Source organism: Ailuropoda melanoleuca, chromosome 7 (assembly GCF_002007445.2).
Source record: "Ailuropoda melanoleuca isolate Jingjing chromosome 7, ASM200744v2, whole genome shotgun sequence".
In the NCBI taxonomy this organism is placed as follows: Eukaryota; Metazoa; Chordata; class Mammalia; order Carnivora; family Ursidae; genus Ailuropoda; species Ailuropoda melanoleuca.
In genome coordinates, this window is record NC_048224.1 from 88,688,864 (window position 1) to 88,709,007 (window position 20,144).

Consider the following 20,144-nt stretch of genomic DNA (forward strand, 5'->3'; position numbering starts at 1 on the left):
TTTTCCTCTACTAACCCATCCTCCAATTCGCTAATACGTTCCTCTGCTTCGGTGACCCTGGCCATCAGAGCCTCTAGTTTTGACTGCATTTGGCTCATATAAGTTTTAATTTCTGTCAGATTTGCTCTCATTTCCATCCTTAGGAATTCTATATTCTCAGTAACATTTTCGTTAATACTTTTTTCAAGTCTACTCATCATTTTGACCATTGTTACTCTGAATTCCATTTCTAATAATTTGGTGACATCCATATCCTTTATTTCTGTGGCAGAGGCCACAGACTCACTGTCTTTTCTTTGCTGGGGGGGCTTCTCCTTCTTGTCATTCTGATGAGGAGAGGTTGCGGGGTTGTCCAGAGCTCAAATTATTGACTGGGACCCAGGCTGTGCACCCTTGTTTTATAGGGATCTTAGGGATGTGGGCTTCTTCTTTAAAGATTTTATTTAATTTATTTATGTGGCAGAGAGCCAACCAGTGAGAGAGGGAACACAAGCAGTGGAGTGGGAGAGGAAGAAGCAGGCTCCCAGCGGAGGAGCTCAATGAGGAACTCCTTTCCGGAACGCCGGGATCACGCCCTAAGCCTAAGTTAGGCACTCCATGACTGCACCACTCAGGCACCCCGGGTTGTGGGCTTCTTGATTTTTCAGCCTGCCTTCTGGGGGAGGGGCCTGCCACGCGGATACTCAGGCAGCCCTGTTTGGGTAGAGTTTCCGTGTCCCCTGCGAGGGGGGATGGGGATGGGCACGCTGTGAGCCAGTATTTCCAGGCTTTTGTTCTCTGGCGGCTTTCCCTGGCGGTCTGCTGTGCCTTTTCTGAGAGTCAGAGCAGCAGCAGCCAAATCTCAGCCTCTGTCTCAGAACAGAGGGATCATGGACCATTCTCCACTGATGTTCTGGCCACTTTAACTCTATTACTGTTGGTGCTACTCAACCCTGCAGCATCCCGGGATGTGCGCCCCACACCCGGCGTCCCAGCCCTCACTTCTAGGGGCGGCGCGTCTCTGTTCTTTGTGTTTCTTATGCCGCCAGCCGCCCCGCGCGCGCTCCCGGACCTCCCAGTCTCAGTCTGGATCCAGTGAGCACACCAGAGTTCCGTGAGAAGTCTGGTGGCGCATGCTCCCCACTCACGGTCACAGTCTGTTTTCTCGCGGGTGCCATCCGCAAGTCCACCCGCTCCCCCGTGCAGGTGGCTACCGCTTCCCGGCGCCCGAACGCAGTGGCTCCCTCCCCCTTCCGTTTATCTTCCAATATCTGTGCGCAGTTTCACGGTTCCCCTCTTTGTACCTCAATACTCAGCACTGGAGATGTTCATTTGTAGAGATCCAGATGTATCTTCCTGCGTCTCAGGCTGATTCTGTGGATGTTCAGGCTGGTCTGATACCTATCCAGCTCGACTCAGGGGACCAGCTGAAAAAGGGGTCCCCTACTCCTCTGCCATCTTTCTTCTCGTGCTCTGTTGTTACTTTTTAAGTTCAGTGGTGACACACCCCCAAACATGTGGCATGCCAACAACTTGCCCCAATAGTTGGGGGCTGCTCAACTGTGAGCAGCTGCTTTTGGGGAAGAGACTTGACAGAAATCCCTGAAGTGATGGTTTCTGGTATTGATGGGGGTGAGGTGGGGAGGGTCATCTGACCTACTTCTATTTCCACAGAAATCCTAGGTTGGCAAGGCTATGAGTGCTCTGTCAAACCAGACAGCAGGGTAACTTGCAAGTCTCAGAGCTTCTCTTGCTGTGTAAGAGGAGGCAAAGAACATTGACATTGATGGATCAGGGGACCTGAGAAGGGTGTCTGTTTGATGTGTGTGTGATGGAGGTGGAGGTGGCTGTGCTGGATGATGGAAACCTGAGGCTTGGAGAGAAGGAAGGGTAGATGTTTGTGATTGTAACATAGTAACTTAAAATCCGTATTTCACTAATTAGTTTTCTTGATGAGAGCGATGTAAATGTTAGATCTATAAGAAGAGACTACCAGAAATGTGATAAAGCTAAGAAATATTACAGCAAATGACACTCCTGTGGCAAATCCTTCTCAAAATGCCACGTTCTATGTTTTTACAAAGCCCTCACTCAAACATGTGGCCGAAGACAAGGCTTTTGTCAACAGTTCCTGCTCTAAGTGAGAATGTGGGGTTGGAGGAATGTACAACAATATGATTCTCTCGTAGTCTTTGGGTAGGGTATTGACTTAGACTGCAACAGGCACCGCTGTTTTAGTGTGGTTGAGGAAGACGGAAGGTCACAGCCATCTCTTCTTACAAAAGGTTTCTGGAAGGTTACTGGTAATGACTTACCTTCGTCTGGGAGAAGGCTTCGAAGGGAGTCTGGGGAAGTGTAATTGAAGGAGCTGTGCGAGCTCTACGAGGGAGTTCAATATTCCTTTCCTACAACCCCTCACTGCATGAGTACTCTAGGAGCGATGTAATCTTTCCCTCCCTTCCCTTTAGGAGTCGGTCACAGACAGAGATATTGGCACCTTCTGTGAGACAAGTTCTGTATTGTGAAGTTTGCTATTTTGTAGGCATGTTCTGGGATGCAAAATGTTCTGGACCTCTTTTTTTGCTCATCTCAAAATACTCAAGTATTTAAAGTAAAAATACTTTAAAAATTCAGGTGAGACTCCTAACTCATAAATGGTGACTTTTTGAGCTCCTGTGTCAGGGCTCACACCTTGACAGTTACCCCCAACCTCACCATGTACATGTACTCACAGACTCTGCTTTGATCACCTTCTCCAAGTGCAGGTGCTCACAGCACTCCATGACCAGCCCAGCCCCGATACTAGGAGCGACAGTCCCCCACACCCATGCTGATGGGAGTGGGTGTCCTGGGGTGGCTTGACAGATCTCTGGCATCTTCTACTTAGGAAATCCTCGGTCCCTCTCTCCCAGATGTGTGAAAATAGAAACTTAAGAGGTTGAGAGAGTTAACTTCATTCAGAGTTTTCTGATCTCTGGATGTTTTTTCTCACCTATGGTCTGAGTCTGTAGGACCAGCAGAAGCCACAAAGCCATGAGCAGTCCCTGGGTAGCAGGTTGGGTGGAGCAGAGAACATCGTGAAAGGCCTTTGCCCTGTCAAAGGACCCGGATGCTCTTCAGTTTAGCGATCAGCAGCTTCATTAACATCTTCCCCCATGTCAGGCAAAATGGGGTGTGACAGTAGGGTAGGCCATCTCATTTTCCCTCCATACCCAGGAAAGTGTTTGGTCCTTGCTATGTACAAAGGAGACTAAGACCATCGGATTAAGTGCTTTCAAAATTCAAGAGCCTTGGAGATTATTTAGTCTGATAGTTTTCAAATGCTCTTCAGCTATGAAACCCTTTGTCTGGGGAAACCATTGTGGAAGCACATTACTGAAAACAGAGAAAGACAGACATGTTCTGATTGAAGCAGGAATAGGGTAAATCCTCGACCCTGCCTATTTAGACCCCAGCTCAGAGCCTTTAGAGTTACGTGGCCCAATATGGCAGCCACTCACCACGTGGAGCTATTTAAATTAAAATTAATTAATAAAATTTAAAATTCAGTTTCTCAGTCACATTAGCCATATATCAAGCACTCAATAGCCATTAGGGGTGACAGCATGGGTAGAACATTTCCGTCATAGCAGAAAGTTCTATCGAACAAAAGTTCAATTGACAGCAGTGCTCTAGAATCAAGGAGATTCCTAAGGGGAGTCTGGAACTTCTAGGACTCTGAGACACACGGGTAGAAAACCACCGTTTAATCTAACAGCTGAGCAGGAAGAGAAGTCCAAAGAAGTGGTGTGGTTTGCCAGCCACGTGGCTGGTTATTAGAGAGCCAGAGTCTTACCTCACATCTCTTACCCCACTAGTCTCTGTTGCCTCTCCAGGATTCACCAGCCCCTCTAAGCCTTTCTCGAACAAACATCCCTACTATTGAAAGACAGGGAACTCAGGTCTCAGGCATCTCTGAGGTTTAGAAAGGAATTTAAATTTTATACATGTTCAATCAGCTTTAGGCGCTTAAATAGAGACATTTAAACTCACATCAGGCCCAAGCAGATGTGGAGGGAAATACTGTCAATTAGTGAGAGGCTAATTAATCTTTCTTTGCCACATACACTCTGGCAACATCTAGAAAGTGCTGTTTTGCTCAGAGCTGTGGGATCCTTTGCTATGGAAACAATGCATGATTATAATGTTGATTTCTTGACTTTGTTCAGAAGCTGGAGGTGGAGGGCAGATTTTGCCAGCAGTCACCCCTGCAGTTAGAAAGGGAAGGAATTAGAAAAAAGAAAAATCCTTTCATTAGTGAAGCAGGGCATTTTGGATTCCCTGCTTTTCATAGAGTGAGCATAGTTTACTCAACATAGCATCTTCCAGTTCCGGTATTTCAAAGTGATTTCCTAAACATATCTTGTTATCTCTCAATCTAAGTATTGTTATTGTTATTTTGCAACACAGAGGCTTGGATGAGGAAACTGTTACAGATGAGACTTTTCAAGGGCAGAGGCATCCTGCATGACCTGGCTGTGCTTTTTGCAGGGGCTCAGAACTTGCCCAGTTCTTTGACATGGCTGATAACTTCTTCTGTCCTTCCCAAATCCCCCTGTGGCTGCTACTCCGATATGTTTACTTACAGGGATATGCCCTAAAAAGGGCCAAGCCAGAAATGGCATCACCATGTATCATCCAGCCAGCCAACAGTCTTGGTAGCCACCCAAGTGGCCCAAAGTTAGGGAAGGTGAACTTTGTTTCAGGCACAGTGCTGGGCACAAAGGCAGTTACGTAAATGAAGAGAAGAGTTCCTAGTCATGGAGACTGACTCCTGAGCTCACATTTATAACATGGTGTGGTGTTCATGACAGAAGCATTTGCAAAGAGTGATGGGAGCCGTAAGGAGGCTTTTGCTCCCATCATTACAATGAAATTGTTCTAATATCACGCCACTAATCTTCTGTATGTATTACTTCCTTGGCTTCTTTACCTATCTAGGTAATTTTCATTGATTCATCAAAGTTCAGTTGAGGTCCCCTTTCTCTGTGAATCCTCTCTGACCACACTACTTTCCTGAACGGCGAGCAGAGTTGGGTGCAGTATCCTTGCTGTCCTTAGGGTAGCCTATAAATTTCTCTGTTCACTATACACATTGTTTTGTAATTATTTCTTTGTGTTTCTATTATCCCTTTAGAATATGAGCTTAACCCCTCTGAGACCCAATTTCTTCGTCTATGAAATGGAACAGTGTAAGGAAATTATAGAAGTTTTCAAATGAATGGTAACTAATATTACTATATGAATGGATGGAAGGGTGGATGAATTATATAGAGGGTGTGATATATGAGTTGGGTCATGAAAAATTAAAAGAAATTGTCAGATGGAGATGATATCTTAATTTTAGTAATATCCTCCTTAAAGTTTGCAGTATATATAAAACTGGGAACTAGTTCATTGAAAGTTTATTATTCACATCACCAGGGTGCCTTTATTTTATTTTATTTATTCATTCATTTATTTAAAAAGTATTGTCAGCAAGAGTGGAACCCTCTTGCACTGTTGGTGGGAATGCAAACTGGCACAGCCACTGTAGAGAACAGTATGGAGATTCCTTAAAAAGTTAAAAATAGAACTATCCTATGATCCAGTAATAGCACTCCTGGGTATTTACCCTAAAAATACAAAAATCCTAATTCAAAGGGATACATGCACCCATGTTTATAATGTTTATAGCAGCATTATTTACAATAGCCAAATTACAGAAGCAGCCCAAGTGTCCATCAATAGATGAATGAATAAAGAAGAGGAGGTGTACACACACGCACACACACACACACACACACAGGAATATTTTTCAGCCATAAAAAAGAATGAAATTCTGCCATTTGCAATGAAATGGATACAAGTAGAAGATATAATGCTAAGCAAAATAAGTCAGTCAGAGAAAGACAAATACCATATAATTTTACTCATTTGTGTAATTTAAGAAACAAAACTAAAGAGCAAAGGAAAAAAAAAGAAAGAGAGGCAAACCAAGAAACAGACTCTTAACTATAGAGAACAAACATGGTTACCAGAGGGGAGGAGGGTGGGGGAATGGGTTAAATATGTGATGGGGATTAAGGAATGCATTTGTCATGATGAGCACTGACTGGGTGATGTATGGAATTATTGAATCACTATATAGTACATCTGAAACTAATAAAACACTGTATGTTAACTACGCTGGAGTTAAAATTTAAAAAAATTTTTAAAATAAAAAGTATCACACACATATAGATGGGATTTGGAGGAAATTTTTGGCAGAGAAAAGACACAACTCTCTCTGCAAGAATTTAAAGTCAAAGATGCATGAAATGGTTAATCCTGCAGATGGATAACTAGTAAATGAAAAAATGAAAAAAATATATAAAGATACATAAAGGACATATATGATGAAAGCAACGGGTGTTCAGAGGGTGCAGATTTTGTTTTGATTTTGATAGAGGAAATTTTCTTGAAAGAGGTGTCTTGACTGGGCCTTTTAAGACAGGTACCATTTGGAAGGGGTGGTTAGTTTTCCAGCACTGGTAGACCTGGAGCATGGAGAGGGTGGACTCAAGAGGCAGCAAGTAACCCATCTGCCTAGAGCGGAGGTCTTATACTGAGAAATTGTAAGAGCCAGGATTCATCCATTTATTCAGCAAACTCATCGAATTCCTGTTATGTGCCAGGCACTCTTCTAGGCATGGGAAGTATAATAATGAACATGATAGAGTCTTGATTGCAAGGAACTTACATTTGAGGGGGGCAAGATAGGCAATTAAAACATAGAAACAATGAATATATAATAATGTCAGGGACTGGTGAGTGCCATGAAGAAAAATAAAGTAGGAAAAGGAGAAAGATAGAAATTTCTGGGCTGCTCCAATAAGAGCTCCTGTTTGGGGGAACAATATCACAAAGTCTTCCCTGATGTTGTGACATTTAAAAGCAGAGACCTGGATTGAGTAATGGAAAAAACCACACAGATATCTGGGTAAAGTCATTCCAAGTGGAAGAAACTAAGCGCTAAGGCTCTGAAGTAGCAATGTGCTTGCCATATTTGATGAAAACAAGGGGCCCAGCCAGGCATGATGAGCAAAGGGAAAAGTAATAGAATATGATATCAAAGAGGTGGGCAGGGGTTAGTTCAAACAGAATTGAATAAGCCATAATAAGGGCTTTGGATTTCATTCCAAGTGTGCTTGGAAATCATCTGGGGGCTTAGACTATCAATGGCATAATTATGCTTCAAAAGGATCCCCCTGACTGATGTATGAAGTACAAGTAGTAAGGGAATCTTAAGTGGAAGCAGGGATAATTATTAGGCTCTTGTGACAATGATGATGATGATGGTGGTGGTGGTGATAATGATGATGATAACAGGTAGAGTGCTAAATACTATTTTAAGTGCTTCACATATATTAACTTATCTTACCCCAGCAAAGTTCCATGAGTTGTTTACTATGATCATCCCCACCTTAAGGATGAAGAAATGGAGGCACATAGAGGTGGAGCATATGTGGCCAAGCTGGGCTTTGAGTCCATACAATACCCACTTTCCCAAACTAGCTTCCTCCTAGATTTGTACTAAGTGTATCAGTGGAGATGGTGAGGAAAAGGTTAAATCTGGGGTATGTTTTGAAGGCAAAGCCAGCAGGATTTGCTGATAAGTTAGATATAGGGAGTGAGAGACAGATTAAGGACAGTTTCAAAAATTTTGACCGCAACTGGTTGATTGGTAATTTTGAGACAGGAACACGGGCAGGGGGGAGGATGAGGTGTGGGCTGGCAGCAGGAGTCAAGGGTTCAGTTTCATGACATTTCAGGTGCTAAAGACATCTAATTGCAGATGATCAGGAGAAACTGATTATCTGAGTACAGACTTCAGGGGATAGGTTGGTGCTGTAGATAGTAATTTTAGAGTCATTGTGTGTAAATAGTATTTTACACTATGTGATTGAATGAAATAATCTAGGGAATGAGTGCGGAGAGTACCTAGAGCATTCTACCAAGCAAGGAAAAGGAAAAGAACTAAATACTGGATTTGGCAATGTGGAGATGGACAGTGACATTGACAAGAACCATTTGAGTGGAGTGAATACAGATGTATTGATTGAAGTGAGTTCAAAAGAGAATAGATTGGTAGCTCTTTTTTTTTTTAGAACAGTTTATCAATATCTAATAAAGTTACAAATGAAGGTACCCTGTGATCCAGCAATTCCATTTCTTTCAAAGGCAAGGCTGAGGCTATGGTGGATTTTGCTGATTGCAAATGGTGCATTTCACTGGGCATACTGAAGGTCTGAGTTGTTGAAAATAAGTGAGAGCTTGAGTTAGATCAGGTGAGTGAATGATGGTCCCAAAGATATCCATGCCCCAATCCCCAGAAATTGAACTCTCCTACATAGAAAAAGGGTGATTAAAGATATTGAGGCAGGGGGATTATCCCAGATATTGGGATGGGCCCTAAGTGTAATCACAAGTGTCTTTATGAGGACAAGTCAGGGATGACCACAGAAGTAGAGATTGGTGTCATGTGCCCACAAGCCAAAGAATGCTGGCAGACACTAGAAGCTGGAAAAGACAAGGACTGGATTTCCCCCTGGAGCCTCCAGAAGGAACCAGCACTGCCAACACCTTGATTTTAGTTCCATCAGACTTGTTTTGGACTTCTGGTCTCCAGAACTGCAAGAAACTATATTTGTGTTGTATTAACTCACCAAGATGTGGTAGTTTGTTACAGAAGCAATAGGAAACTAATATAGAAGGATTGCAAGGAGTTTGTTGTGTGTATTTTTTTTTTCACTCAGAAAAATGAAAAAGTGGAATGATTCTTTTATAATCAACACATTTACTCAAAGGGAAGAGAATTCCAGCCCTTCTGAAGAGAAGAAAGTTGGCAGGTCCACATGATAAAGGAGCATGGCTTGGAATTCAGGGACCGGGGTTCAGATTCCCACACATATACTTGCACAGACTATGGGAGCAAGGGCAAGGTCACACCCCTCCCTGAGCTTCATTTCCTCACCTGTAAAGGGAAAAGGTAATATGACTACCGCATAGTCCCATGCTTGGCATGGCACACAGTTACTAAATACAAGCTGCAATTGTACCTTCCTCCTGTCTCCCTCCTCATCCAAGCACCCAGATAAATAGCAGATCTTCCTTACTTTAAATGAAATCCAGAAAGGACTGAATTTTCTCCTGTCACCCATCCTTACCACCGTGCATGCATATGCATGGGGAAGACCTGTGGTTCAAACGTATTCCCTGTTTGAAGAAGAATGAAGGAAAGAAAACCAACAAACAAAAAATCAGTTCAAGACGTTCCTGGTGACAGAAGTGTCTGCACCTCCACGGTGGTTCTTTGGGTGTTACTTGACCAAACAATGAGTCATTTTGTTGTTTCTTTCTTCAGAATCCACAAATTGATACACAAAGATGAAGCAATACCTACCTTACGTCTCCTTCTAATGCTAAGTTAGATTCAGTGACACTGGATTATGTATAATTTATGTATCAGCATTCTGGTTATCATTGAGAAAAAAAGTCCTTAATAACCATAGTTTCTCTGGTTCAGTCCTTAATCATCATGGTTACTCCATAAGACACACAGGGAAGAGCTGACCAAATTTCTCCATGCTTGGAACTAAGCTACAAAGTCCTTGCCACCCCTTTCACCTTGGAGTTGAAACTTGCTTTGTTCTTTCAGATGCAACTGACTTCTATGTTTTGGAGTCCTGCCTCTCTAATGAACATGTCATATCTGAATTTCGGTGAACTGAAGCTTGGTCTTAAATCCTAATGAAGTTGATATCTACTGTAGTGTTTTCGATCTCAGGCTCTGACTGGCTGAAGTTTACAGAGAAACACATTAAAATAGAGGACTGTTGATGGGCTATAGATAATTTATTGAAAAAGTTTAAATGTGATTTAAATTATTCATATGTATTATGTATTCAAAATATGCTTCTTTTTGTAAATCATTGGGTAGGGTGTCAGTCATGTGCATTTCTATAGAGGAAAGATTCACAAGTATAAAAGTATAAATATTTCATGTTGCATATTGACATTACGTTGTTCTGTTTTGATTATTGATTTCCATCTTAAGTCTCTAGACTCTGAAAGACTGTTGAAAATAATCTCATGTAATGTCCACTGAATAAAAGGGAAGACCAGGTTGTTAGGCCAGTCTTAGCTTTACTTACTGGGTTTTCAAGTGATTGCTGGACAGTTGAGGGCAGAAAAGAGAATCATTGTAATGGGCTGTACAGGCCAAGCCCTCTGGGCTTCCAAGATGCAGATACATGTCTCCATCTGGGAGAAGTGGCTTCAGAAGGGAAGGCTTTCTATATCTCACATGGTTATTTTCAGGGTTAAAACAGAGCAATGTTTAGTAAGGACTCAGTATAACAACTCATTTGACAGAGATTTATTTTGTGTGTACTGTGTGCCAACAGTGATTAAGGCAGATTCCTACTCTCTGGAGCTATAGTCTGGTGAGGAAAGCCGTACAATAAATAAATAAGCGAATGGATTATTCCAGTGTGATAGTGCTAGAAAGAAAACAAGCAGCATCACATAAATGAGTATAACTGGGGTTTGGAGGAAATGGGGGAAGTGCTAGTTTAAATAAGATAATCGAGGGTCTCTCTCAGAAAATGGTGTGTGAGCTCCCATCTGAAGGTGAGAAGGTGTGGCCACATGAAGAGCCAGAGAAAGAACATTCCAGAGGGAAAGGCAACAAGTGCAGAGTGCTTAACTCCAGAATGATCATTAGGAGCTGAGAGGGCAAGGGTCTAGCCGGTAAACTAGAGCAAGTGGGGCCTCGTATGCCATGGTAAGAAATCTGGATTTTAGGGGCGCCTGGGTGGCACAGTCGTTAAGCGTCTGCCTTTGGCTTAGGGCGTGATCCTGGCCTTCTGGGATCGAGCCCCACATCGGGCTCCTCCGCTAGGAGCCTGCTTCTTCCTCTCCCACTCCCCCTGCTTGTGTTCTCTCTCTCTCTGGCTGTCTCTCTTCTCTGTCAAATAAATAAATAAAATCTTAAAAAAAAATCTGGATTTTATTTTAAGTCAATGAGAAGCTATTGAGAAATTTTTTTTAGAAAGATTTTATTTATTTATTTGACAGAGACAGACACAGCCAGCGAGAGAGGGAACACAAGCAGGGGGAGTGGGAGAGGAAGAAGCACTCATAGCTGAGGAGCCCAATGTGGGGCTCGATCCCACAACGCTGGGATCATGCCCTGAGCCGAAGGCAGACGCTTAACCGCTGTGCCACCCAGGCGCTCCGAGAAATTTTTTTAAAAAATGAAGTAAAATTAACTGATTTGTCTTTTAATATCATCTCTCTGCCTAATGTGTATAGAAAATAGACTCTAGTATTACATTCATGAAATTTAGGAGACCTGTAGTCCAAGGAAGAGATGATCGATATTAGGCTGGGGTGGTAGCAGTGGGAATAAAAAGAAGTGGACAGATTTGAGATACATTTTAGAAGTGAAGTCAACATGGGGTTGAAGGAAAAGTTCAGTTGACTTCTGGGTCTTGGAAGAGACTAGGGAAGAATGGGCAACAAATGCATTTTGGAGGGGAAATCCCAAATGGTTTAAGACATGCTGAGTTTGAGATGCTATAAGATAGGCAAATGGTATGTTAAGCGGCAGCTGGCCGCACTGGACTGGGGCTAGGGGAAAGATCAAGGATGACAATAGGGATTTGGATGCCATGAGCATTCAAGGGCTATTCAAGTCCATGGAATGGATGAGATCAGTTAGGGAGAGAATGTAGATGGAGAAAAGAAGGTGGCCTAGGACCAGACCCTAGACTACTTCAAGAATGAGAGGCTGAATAAAGGAGAAAGAGCCAGCAAAGGATCTGGTGGTGAGTCTCTAGAATGGTAGGCAAAAACTCGAGAAGAAAGCTCTTCAAGACAAAGGTGCTCTTCAAAGCATATTGCTCTTCAGAACATATTCAATGTTGCCAAGAGGTGATGTGAAGTAAGCGCAGAGAGGGGACAATTAGATTTGGCAATTTGGGAGCCAGGGGTAGATTCTAACAAGTGCAGTCTCGGGTGTAATGGGGGCGGCATGTGGTACCAGACACTTCCTTGCAGCCTAGGCATTAGGAAAGGGCCTCCCACTGAAAAAGAGCTGGATATAGCTTAGCATTACAAACCTTGCACAAAAAAATGAGAGAAATATTCAGAAGCTAATAGGATAATAATACCACGACTGACCGACCGGCAAATCTAGAAAAGAAAAAAAAATTTCTCTAGAATTTGCAGAATTCTGGGTTTACTTGGAGCAGACAGTTAGCTTAACCTTGAACCTATACAGGATGAGGAGAGGTGAAGCACAGGTCAATTCATAAGACAGGTGTTTTTAGTAGGTGGCTTAGGAAAAAGACTGGCTTGCTTTCAACAAGGGGAGCCACTTCACGTGGCTCCAGGTGGAAAGTTGAAAGGAGAAAATTCATGGTCGTTATCATCATCATCATCATCTTTTTTTCACCACAGCCTTGCCTTCAAGTGGGACTAAGGTTCAAATTATATTATCTGCACCATCAGACAAGTCAAGAGCATTAAATCAAACTAATTCCAGGTTAGTAGCAACCTTTGGTACCCAGCAAGTTCAGTTTCATAAATATATTTAGAATTCTGCACATCAAAATTAGAGAACACAGGCTCCTTTCAGGCACATATGCAATAATAAATTTACCACATACTGGGCCATAAAGGAGGTCTCAAAAATTTTTAAAAAAGTTTTAAAATTAAGTTGTAACTCAATCACAAAATAAATCATGATAATATAAACAATTATGAAAATACATTTTGATTTTAAAATATACTTCTATATAATTCAGGTGTAACAGAATAAGTCATAACTGAAATGTTAAAATAGTGAGAATTTAATGAAAATACTGCACTTCAAAAGTTGTGAAATGCAATTAAACAAAACTTTAAGGGTAAATTATAATCTTAAATGCTATATTAGAAAAGAGAAACGGCTGGAAATGTGAGCTAAGTGTCCAACTTACTATTTTTAAAAAAGAAAAATAAATACAAAAAAAACCCAAAAGGAATGAGATGATAAGAATAAAAGAAAAAATAATGAAATAGGAAAAAAAAATTATAGAGAAGACAAAACCAGAAGGTGATCCTATGGAACAATTAATAAAATTGACAAATCTCTGGAAAATGTAATCAAAAGACTGTGCAAATAATTAAGAAGTATTAAGAATGAAAAGGGGAACACGGCTACAAATGCAGCAGAGAATAAAATATATTAAATAAATAAGAAAAACTAGGAAGAAAGATGCCAACATTTGAAAACTTAGATAAAAACAGAAAAATCCTAAAATATGGTTTACTCGAGCTAGCTCATGGAAAATTGAATTTCTGAGTAGCCATAGAACCATTAAAAAATTAAGTCAGTTAACAATATTTTATAAAGAAAACCCTAGGCTTAGACAGTTTTATAAGAATTACACCAAACTTTCAAGGAGTAATTTATGCCAATATCATATAAATAATTTCAGAAAATCAAAAAAGAAAAAAAAAGAACAAGAAAAAAGAAAAAAATCCCTAGCAAATATATTGACATAAATATAAGCATGATATGAAGGCAACGTAAAGACAAAGACAGGAAAATTATTTTCTCATGAATATGGATACAAAAATCTTAAATAAAAAAAATTCAATAACATATGAAAATGTATCACAATCAATTGTGGTTCATCCCAGGAAAGCACCATGCATTATATATTTGAAAATCTCATTTAATTCATTAGATTAACAGATTAAATGGTCATTTGAATAGTACTAAATAAACTTCAACCATATGTGGTCCCCCACCTCTCCAAAACCCTCTCACTAAAACAAAGAATAGAAGTTCTTAATAAAAGGAGTAATGGGGGCGCCTGAGTTGCTCAGTTGTTCTCTGCTCAGGTCTTGATCTCAGGACTGTGAGTTCAAGCCCCATGTTGGGCTCCATACTACTTAAAAATTAATTAATTAATTAATTAATTAATTAAAAGAAACAATGAATTACTTTTTCCCAATACCTGTGTTGGAGAGTAGAGAGCAAGGGAGATAGAGACAGACTATGTACCTCTTCATCTATATGCATCCTCTGGAGTGATAGAGAAAGTAACAATGGTTTCAATTGAGGAAGGCAGCTGGAAATTTGGGGAACAAGGTGGAAGGGAGATTTTTTTCTGTGTACTTCTTTGTTCACTTAAAATCTTGATTTACATACATGAGTTACATACCTAAAGTCAATTTTTAAAAAGCCGAAGCTGAAGTTACAAAATATTACCAGTCTGTCATCAGTGAAAATCTACAGTGTTATTTCAGCAGCAGATAAATAGTGAGATACAAGAATACTCCAAGTGTGCCTGTTGAACAAACATGTAACAGGACATTTGAGAGACCATAAAACACTCCACATTAGCTGTCTATGTGTCCTGAGTGAAACATATATATTCCCTAGAGGAAGTTAACAAAACAGCTTGAAGATTTAGAGATGAAAGAAGAAGAAAGAAAGAAAGAAAGAAAGAAAGAAAGAAAGAAAGAAGAAAGAAAGAAAGAAAGAAAGAAAGAAAGAAAGAAAGAAAGAAAGACCCTTCTTTTATATGTAGTTTTCCTGGCAAAATATGCTAGTGATCTAATTACCTAGTAGAACATTTTGAGTACCCACCATGTACTGAGCACTGTTAAGAGTGTGTGTGTGTGTGTGTATGTGTGTGCGCGCGCGCGCGCGTTTTAGGGGAATGGAGATGAGTTAGAAAGATGAGTAAGACATAACCCCTGCCATTAATGAACCTATAATCTATTTAGGAAGACAAGTCCAGCATATAGGAAACACTATTTTTCTATCTGCAAATATTTCAATTTATGTATGTGATCTACAACCACTTCCAACTTTATTTTTTAATTTTAATTAGCAAGTCATGAAAGACTGTACAGTTGGGTTTTTTAAAAAGATTTTAATTTTTGAGTAACGTCTACCCTCAACGTGGGGCTCAAACTTACAACCCTGAGATCAAGGGTCACACTCCTTACCAACTGAGCCAGGCAGGCGCCTCACAGTTTTTATTATTTCATGTTTCAAGTTTTTCTTTAAATTCTAATTAGTTAATATATAGCGTAATATTGGTTTTAGGAGATAATTTAGTGATCATCACTTACATACAACACCTGGTGCTCATCACAAGCGCCCTCCTTAACACCCGCTACCCATTTAGCCCATCCCCCCACCCACCCCCTTCCATCAACCCTCAGTTTGTTCTCTATCATTAAGAGTCTCTTATGGTTTGCTTCCCTCTCTTTTGTTTTTCTTCCCTTATATTCATGTTTTGTTTCTTAAATTCTACATAGGAGTGAAATCATATGGCATTTGTCTTTCTCTGACTGACTTATTGCTCTTAGTTTAATACACTCTAGCTACATCCCCGGCATTGCAAATGGCAAGATTCCATTCTTTCTGATGGCTGAGTAATATTCCATTGTGTATATATACCACATCTCCTTTATCCATTCATCTGCCAGTGGACACTTGGGCTGCTTCCATAATTTGGCTATTGTTGATAATGCTGCTATACACATTGGGGTGCATGTGCCCCTTCGAATCAGTATTTTTGTATCCTTTGGGTAAATACCTAGTAGTGCAATTGCTGGGTTGCAGGGTAGTTCTATTTTTAACTTTTTGAGGAAATTCCATAGTGTTTTCCAGAGTGGCTGCACCAGTTTGCATTCCCACCAACAGTGCAAGAGGATTCCCCTTTCTCCGTATCCTCACCAATATTTGTTGTTTCCTGTGTTAATTTTAGCATTCTAACAGATGTGAGGTGGTATCTCATTGTGGTTTTTATTTGTATTTCCCTGATGATGAGTGATGTTGAGCATCTTTTCATGTGTGTGTTAGCCATCTGGAGTCTTCTTTGGAAAAATGTCTGTTCATATCTTTTGCCTATTTCTTAACTGGCTTATTTGTTTTTTTGGTGTTGAGTTTGATAGGTTCTTTATAGATCTTGGATACTAACTCCTTATCAGATATGTCATTAGCAAATATCTTTTCCCATTCTGAAGTTCACCTTTTAGTTTTGTTGATTGTTTCCATTGCTCTGCAGCTTTTTATTTTGATGAAGTCTCAACAGTTCATTTTTGCTTTTGTTTCCCTTGCATCCACAGACATGTCTGGTAAGAAGTTGCTACAGCCAAGGTCAAAGAGGATGCTGCCTGTGTTCTCTAGGACTTTGATGCTTTCCTGTCTCACGTTTAGGTCTGTCATCCACTCTGAATTTGTTTTTGTGTATGGTGTAAGAAAGTGGTCCAGTTTCATTCTTCTGCATGTCACTGTCCAGTTTTCCTAACACCGTTTGTTGAAGAGCTGCCTTTTTTCCATTAGATATTCTTTCCTGCTTTTTGAAGATCAGTTGACCAAAACCATACAGTTTTAAGAGCATGGGAATAGGAGGTTTTGGTCCAGTAGAATTGAACAAATGGGATGGATGGGAGAAATCCTGTTCCTGGAGGAAAGCTGGTTCAGGGCAGATGGCTGGGAATTGGCTTACCTGGAGGACCATCTTGCAATGGCAGATTTTCTGCTCTTTGGTAAGATGTCTTTCCTCCTCTGGGTTGGTCATGGCTGACATTCCAGGTTTCCATTGGTGTGCTCAAACAATATTGTTTGAGAGTAGTGAATGAGAGTCAAAGTTAGAGAGTACCAATGTGTAGAAATTAGTAGGGAGGGCTTATGGTCATTTTGTAGTCTATTTTGGGGTTCTGAGTTAAGTAGTATTAGATGAGCCTCTTTTCATGCAACGAGTTGAAAAGAAAAAATCTAGAGCTCTCAAGTAGACAGGCCTAGATCCCCACTGACCATCTCCATCACCTATTAGGTATGGAACGTGGGTAAGCTGCTGGACTTTCACTTGCCCACTAAAACATGGGGAAAACTAGGGGAGGCTGTGCATGTGTGGGGCCAGTAGTATATGGGAAATCTATGTCCCTCCCTTGCAATTTTGGTGCAAATCTAAAACTGCTCCAAAAAGTCTTTTAAAAATAGGGAAAATAAGTACTTTGCAGTATTATTATTAAGATTCAGTGAGCCGAAGATAAAGAACACATATTAGATATCCGATAGGTTAAAGCCATTAATTTTGATTATTATTCCAACTGTAAGCTGCTCTTTTCTTCTTAAGGGCAGGTCCAGGTCTGCAGGTGAGCAAGCCCTCCCCTGTGAGGATCTCACCCTCAGATCTGTACCAGACATCACACCTAGTTATATTCTCTTAAAGCTAACCCTTGCATTTCCAATTCACGTTAGTAATAATACTAATACCCACAACTGTTCTTTGTTGGTCACCTGCTATCTGCCAAGGCCCTGTGTGTAAGTAGTCTGCATAAATTAATACAACCAATAGCCCTATGACATGGGTAAGGTTCTTAAAATATTTTACAATTATTTACGCATGTTTATCATAGACAGCAAAACTGAAAAATTAAATGACTTGCTCTAAATCATCTCATAATCAAAATGTGTATCCAACATTCTTTTACATGTCCAGCTGTGTGCTGGGTGTTGCACAAAAGAAATCAATGCGACATCATTCCTGTCATATAATTTACTACTTGAAGAAGCAAATCAATATCTTATATCACTGAGGACAGGCCTATACTTAAGGGCTACAACAGCTCAAGTCAATTTTGTAGAGATAAGGAAGGAAGGAAGGAAGGAAGGAAGGAAGGAAGGAAGGAAGGAAGGAAGGAAGGAAATATGTAAATTCTCCATTAACAGGAATCTAATTGTTAACAGTCAAATAACAAGACTTCTTTCCTCCCCTTCCCCCTCCCTTATTTTCTACTCTCTATTTTTAGAACAAAGAAGCAAATGACAACAAAACTTCCTAACAGGGATGTAGATGAAATTGTTGATGTTGATTTGAATTCCAGAGATGTGCTGGTGGGTGGTTGTCTCAGGGGGATAGTGACTGACAGAAAATTGCCAACACACACAGGCAAAGAATACAAATTCTTTTCCTTAAATGGATACAAACGAGAATTTAGCTGCAGGAAGACCGCTGCACAGAGCAGGGGACCCACCATGAGCTCATGGTTGGAGACACAGCTTCTAGCCCCCTATAAGGCCACACAACCAGTGACATCACCTCAAGGGGCTGATGATTACGGGGGGTAGGGATGTGATGAGGGGGTGTCTTTATGCCTCTGTGGCATTTCTTGACAGTTGTGAGAGAGGAAAGTGGCAGTGCCCTCCATAGCAGATTGTTATTCAGCTGTATCAATAGCAAATGAGTATTCAGTGTGAAATGTATTTTGCCCTAGGGATACTGACAGCCCCTTCTCATCAGTTTAGGAGCTAGTATAGTCCTGCACAGGGCTGGGTGAGGGATGCAGATTACACTGAAGTGGTCAACCCAGGAGTCTCTGAGATCTGACCATCCCAAGTAGGATCATGTTTTGATTCTTCTTGAAGTGCAGTCCTCACTGTTAGGCTCAGCATTATCCAGGAGTAAAAGATACAGTTGTACAAGTTATGCACTGAACAACTCTAGAGAACCTGCAATTTCGTGATGGCCCTGGATTCTGCTCAGAATCCTATCCTTCTGCCTCCCCAGTGATCACTGTTCAATGATCACTGGTGTTCAGGATAATAAATAACCAAGACCACTGCAAGATCTCAACAATCAAAACAAGAGTAAGATCTATTTTCTACTTTATTCAGGTAAAAATAAGATACATACAATAAATATCATGTTCTAAGATTTCAAAACAAGATATAAAAGAAAAAAGTATCTCTGCTTAAAAAAAATGGTTCCACAAATGTCATTTACTTAGGATTTTGCAATATACAAATCCCATTATAATCACAACAAAGAAAAATAGACTCTCTTACCTACCTTCTTGCTTTATCACCCTTTCCGCATTGGAAGAGCATTTTGTGAAGTTTTCATTTCAGTAGGAGTTGACCTTTAAATATCTAATATGTGAATCAAAAACCTATTAGTAGAAAGTGAGTAGTGGTTTGGGAGGTTAATTTATAGTTCAAGCCTATTCCCAGGTAATTCAGGAAGATATGAATAAAGATGGTACAGGATACACAGAGAACTAATACATTTTAAGGAGAAATGTAGATTGGATTGAATTAAAGATTCAGCTAGGCCTGTCTCCATTTGGGATAGAGTATAAACCCTCTCACCAGACTGCCATGAGATTAGCTGAAGCAGCAAAGTCTTTGATTCCAAAATATAAGTGGTAATTATCTCATACCCATTTATCTGAAAGCCTGCAGCAAAAACAGAGTTAAAGCCTTTTGCAGTTCATGAAAAGCCTAGTGTTGAATTGGAATTACATTGTTTACTACAACACTTTCCTGTGAGCAGCAAAATTTCCACGTGGGACAACAATTCTTTCTGATTTCTCAAGTTCAAATAACACAAACTATTTCATATCAGTATCTCTCACCAGCTCTTCCCCCACAGAGAGCACTCCAGTTAAACTAACTCCTGGTCCAGACAAGGAAAAGAGTCAAGGACTGAACACCTTGAGTGGGAGGAAATGACAATTGAACCAATTAGCCAATTCACAACCTCCTGCTAGTTTGAAGACGGGTTTTGTTCTAGCTTCTTTATGCTCAGAAATTTTTTTACAAATGGTAATCATTATTCTATAATTACATTAAATGCCAGCTTGTGTGATCTCTCCTGAACCCTGTAAAACTGCAAAGCAATTCATCTAGGCCATGATGAACTTTCTAATTTAGATACAATATACTGATTTAATGTGGATACAGCGAAAACCCAGTGAGGGCAGCCGATTACTTATGGTTATAAATATTAACAAATGAGCAAGGAAGTTTTTAGTAATTTCCCCCTCTCTCTCATATACACACACACACACACCCTTTTCATGAGCTAAATTGCTGTTCAAGTGTAATTTTCAAAATGATGAAATCATAACTTTTACAAAAATTGAACAGAAGTCAAAGATTTTATTTATCTCTTTATTTAAAGGAGAATCAGTAAAGTGTTTTTGGAGAATTTGAAGATTAGGCAATGGGAGTGTAAAAATGAATTCACTAAAAGATGCAGAGCAGGTTACTATCCTATTAGGAGATAATGTTTGGGGTAGCCTTT